Source organism: Mus caroli, unplaced genomic scaffold, assembly GCF_978045245.1.
Source record: "Mus caroli unplaced genomic scaffold, Mus_caroli_1 scaffold_34, whole genome shotgun sequence".
Lineage (NCBI taxonomy): Eukaryota > Metazoa > Chordata > Mammalia > Rodentia > Muridae > Mus > Mus caroli.
This window is the reverse complement of record NW_028227289.1, coordinates 130,708-136,269: the sequence shown is the minus strand read 5'-3', so window position 1 is coordinate 136,269 and position 5,562 is coordinate 130,708.

The following is a 5,562-nucleotide window of genomic DNA, read 5'->3' as shown; positions in this document are numbered from 1 at the left end:
TCATAGGTCTTGAATCATCCTAAGTAAAATATGAATCAATGTGTCTTGGGCTCTATATTCAAAGGCAGAACCATACTACATAGACTTATACAACCAACTACAGGGTCATAAGAATATATTCGCTTCTTTTTTTTTAATTAGGTATTTTCCTCATTTACATATCCAATGCTATCCCAAAGGTCCCCCATTCCCTCCCCCCACTCCCCTACCCACCCACATTTTGCCCCTGGTGTTCCCCTGTACTGGGGCATATAAAGTTTGCAAGTCCAAAGGGCCTCTTTTTTCAGTGATGGCCGACTAGGCCATCTTTTGATACATATGCAGCTAGAGTCAAGAGCTCCGGGGTACTGGTTAGTTCATAATGTTGTTGCACCTATAGGGTTGCAGATCCCTTTAGCTCTTTGGGTATTTTCTCTACCTCCTCCATTGGGGGCCCTGTGATCCATCCAATAGCTAACTGTGAGCATCCAAATATGTGTTTGCTAGGCCCCGGTGTAGTCTCACTAGAGACAGCTATATCAGGGCCCTATCAGCAAAATTTGCTAGTGTAGGCATGGTGTCAGCATTTGGAGGCTGATTATGGGATGGATCCCTGTATATGGCAGTCTCTAGATGGTCCATCCTTTTGTCTCAGTTGCAAACTTTGTCTCTGTAACTCCTTCCATGGGTGTTTTGTTCCGAATTTTAAGAAGGGGCAAAGTGACCAAACTTTGGGCTTCATTCTTCTTGAGATTCATGTGTTTTGCAAATTGTAACTTATATCTTGGGTATTCTAAGTTTCTGGGATAATATCCACTTATCAGTGAGTACATATCATTTGAGTTCTTTTGTGATTGGGATACCTCACTCAGGATAATGCCCTCCAGGTCCAACAATTTGCCTAGGAATTTCATAAATTCATTCTTTTTAACAGATGAGTAGTACTCTATTCTGTAAATGTACCACATTTTTTTTATCCATTCCTCTGTTGAGGGGCATCTGGGTTCTTTTCAGCTTCTGGCTATTATAAATATGGCTGCTATGAACATAGTGGAGCATGTGTTTTTCTTACCAGTTGCAACATCTTCTGGATATATGCACAGGAGAGGTATTGCAGGATCCTCTGTTCGTACCATGTCCAATTTTCTGAGAAACGGCCAGACTGATTTCTAGAGTGGTTGTACAAGCTTGCAATCCCACCAACAATGGAGGAGCGTTCCTCTTTCTCCACATCCTAGCCAGCATCTGCTGTCACCTGGATGTTTGATCTTAGCCATTCTAAATGGTGTGAGATGGAATCTCAGGGTTGTTTTGATTTGCATTTCCCTGATGATTAAGGATGCTGAACATTGTTTCAGGTGTTTCTCAGCCATTCGGTATTCCTCAGGTGAGAATTCTTTGTTCAGCTGTGAGCCCCAGTTTTTAATGGGGTTATTTGATTTTCTGGAGTCCATCTTCTTGAGTTCTTTATATATATTGGATATTAGTCCTCTATCTGATTTAGGATAGGAAAAGATCCTTTCACAATCTGTTGGTGGCCTTTTTGTATTATTGACAGTGTTTTTTGCCTTACAGAAGCTTTGCAGTTTCATGAGGTCCCACTTGTCAATTCTCGATCTTACAGCACAAGCCATTGCTGTTCTATTCAGGAATTTTTTCCGCCATACCAATATCTTTGAGGCTTTTTTCCACTTTCTCCTCTATAAGTTTCAGTGTCTCTGGTTTTATGTGGAGCTCCTTGATCCACTTAGATTTTATCTTAGTACAAGGAGATAGAAATGGATCAGCTCACATTCTTCTACATGAAAACCACCAGTTGTGCCAGAACTATTTGTTGAAAATGCTGTCTTCGGCCGGATCAGAGCCGGGGTAGCGGGAGCTCAGGGTTGCCTGAAACCCGCCAGCTACCCACGACCCCCGCCGCAGGATTTTGGGACTGCTGGTGAGTGGAACACAGCTTCTGCTCCAATCCAATTGCGCGGGACCTGAGACTGCATTAGTTAGGGAAGCAGAAACCGGCCTGAGTAGGGCCACAGGCCTCATCCGGCCGGATCAGCGCCGGGGTAGCGGGAGCGCAGGGTTGCCTGACACCCGCCACCTACCCACGACCCCCGCCGCAGGATTTTGGGACTGCTGGTGAGTGGAACACAGCTTCTGCTCCAGTCCAATCACGCGGGACCTGAGACTGCTCTGGTTGGGGAGAGAGAAATCCGGTCTACATAGGGCCACAACCCTCTTCCGGTCAGAAAAGCACCAGGGCAGCTGGGGCGCAGGGTCTGCTGACACTCGCCAGCTACCCACAACACCCGGCACAGGATCTTAAAACTTCTGGTGAGTGGAGCACAGCTTCTGCTCCAATCCAACTGCGCGGGACCTGAGACTGCATTAGTTAGGGAAGCAGAAACCGGCCTGAGTAGGACCACAGGCCTCATCCGGCTGGATCAGCGCCGGGGTAGCGGGAGCGCAGGGTTGCCTGACACCCGCCAGCTACCCACGACCCCCGCCGAAGGATTTTGGGACTGCTGGTGAGGGGAACACAGCTTCAGCTCCAATCCAATCACGCGGGACCTGAGACTGCTCTGGTTGGGGAGAGAGAAATCCGGCCTACATAGGGCCACAACCCTCTTCCGGTCAGAAAAGCACCGGGGCAGCTGGGACGCAGGGTCGGCTGACACTCACCAGCTACCCACAACACCCGCCACAGGATCTTAAGACTTCTGGAGAGTGGAACACAGCTTCTGCTCCAATCCAATTGCACGCGGGACCAGAGACTGCATTAGTTAGGGAAGCAGAAAAACGGCCTGTGTAGGACCACAGGCCTCTTCCGGCTGGACCAGCACCGGGGTACCGTCAGCTACCCACGACCCCCGCCGCAGGATTTAGAGACTGCTGGTGAGTGGAACACAGCTTCTGCTCCAATCTTTAAACAGTGACAACGATAACAACTAACCCCAGAGATTACCAGATGGCGAAAGGTAAACGTAATAATCTTACTAACAGAAACCAAGACCACTCACCATCATCAGAACTCAGCACCCCCACTTCGCCCAGTCCAGGGCACCCCAACACACCGGAAAAGCTAGACACGGATTTAAAAGCATATCTCCTGATGATGATAGAGAACTTCAAGAAGGACTTTAATAACACACTTAAAGAAATGCAGGAGAACACTGCTAAACAGGCAGAAGACAATAAAGAGAAAGCACAAAAATCCCTTAAAGAATTGCAGGAGAACACTGCTAAAGAGTTACAAATCCTTAAAGAAAAACACGATAACATAATCAAACAGGTAGAAGTCCTTACAGAAAAACAGGAAAACACATCCAAACAGATGATGGAAATGAACAAAACCATACTAGACCTAAAAAGGGAAGTAGACACAATAAAGAAAACCCAAAATGAGGCAACACTGGAGATAGAAACCCTAGGAAAGAAATCTGGAACCATAGATACGAGCATCAGCAACAGAATACAAGAGATGGAAGAGAGAATCTCAGGTGCAGAAGATTCCATAGAGAACATCGGCACAACAATCAAGGAAAATGTAAAATGCAAAAAGATCCTAACTCAAAACATCCAAGAAAGACAGGACGCAATGAGAAGACCAAACCTACGGATAATAGGAGTGGATGAGAATGAAGATTTTCAACTCAAAGGACCAGCAAACATCTTCAACAAAATTATAGAAGAAAACTTCCCAAATCTAAAGAAAGAGATGCCCATGAACATACAAGAAGCCTACAGAACTCCAAATAGACTGGACCAGAAAAGAAATACCTCCCGACACATAATAATCAGAGCAACAAATGCTCTAAATAAAGATAGAATACTAAAAGCAGTAAGAGAAAAAGGCCAAGTAACATATAAAGGCAAGCCTATCAGAATTACACCAGATTTTTCACCAGAGACTATGAAAGCCAGAAGATCCTGGACGGATGTTATACAGACACTAAAAGAACACAAATTCCAGCCCAGGCTACTATACCCAGCCAAACTCTCAATTAACATAGATGGAGAAACCAAAGTATTCCACGACAAAACCAAATTCACCCATTATCTCTCCACGAATCCAGCCCTTCAAAGGATAATAACAGAAAAAAACCAATACAAGGACAGGAACCACGCCCTAGAAACAACAAGAAGGTAATCCCTCAACAAACCTAAAAGAAGACAGCCACAGGAACAAAATGCCAACTTTAACAACAAAAATAACAGGAAACAACAATTACTTTTCCTTAATATCTCTTAATATCAATGGACTCAACTCCCCGATAAAAAGACATAGACTAACAAACTGGCTACACAAACAAGACCCAACATTTTGCTGCTTACAGGAAACTCATCTCAGAGAAAAGGATAGACACTACCTCAGAATGAAAGGCTGGAAAACAATTTTCCAAGCAAATGGCATGAAGAAACAAGCTGGAGTAGCCATTCTAATATCTGATAAGATTGACTTCCAACCCAAAGTCATTAAAAAAGACAGGGAGGGACACTTCATACTCATCAAAGGTAAAATCCTCCAAGAGGAACTATCAATCCTGAATATCTATGCTCCAAATACAAAGGCAGCCACATTCATTAAAGAAACTTTAGTAAAGCTCAAAGCACACATTGCACCTCATACAATAATAGTGGGAGACTTCAACACACCACTTTCACCAATGGACAGTTCATGGAAACAGAAACTAAACAGGGACACAGTGAAACTAAGAGAAATTATGAATCAAATGGATCTGGCAGATATCTACAGAACATTCTATCCTAAAACAAAAGGATATACCTTCTTCTCAGCACCTCATGGTACCTTCTCCAAAATTGACCACATAATTGGTCACAAAGCAGGCCTCAACAGATATAAAAATATTGAAATTGTCCCATGCATCCTATCAGATCACCATGGACTAAGGCTGATCTTCAATAACAACATAAATAATAGAAAGCCAACCTTCACGTGGAAACTGAACAACACTCTTCTCAATGATACCTTGGTCAAGGAAGGAATAAAGAAAGAAATTAAGGACTTTTTAGAGTTCAATGAAAATGAAGCCACAACATACCCAAACTTATGGGACGCAATGAAAGCATTTCTAAGAGGAAAACTCATAGCTCTGAGTGCCTCCAAAAGGAAACTAGAGAGAGCACACATTAGCAGCTTGACAACACACCTAAAAGCACTAGAACAAAAGGAAGCAAATTCACCCAAGAGGAGTAGACGGCAGGAAATAATCAAACTCAGGGGTGAAATCAACCAAGAGGAAACAAGAAAAACTATTCAAAGAATCAACCAATCAAGGAGCTGGTTCTTTGAGAAAATCAACAAGATAGATAAACCCTTAGCCAGACTCACTAGAGGGCACAGGGAAAGCATCCTAATTAACAAAATCAGAAATGAAAAAGGAGACATAACAACAGATCCCGAAGACATCCAAAACACCATCAGATCCTTCTACCAAAGGCTATACTCAACAAAACTGGAGAACCTGGATGAAATGGAGAAGTTCCTAGACAGATACCAGGTACCAAAGTTGAATCAAGATCAGGTTAATGATCTAAACAGCCCTATATCCCCCAAAGAAATAG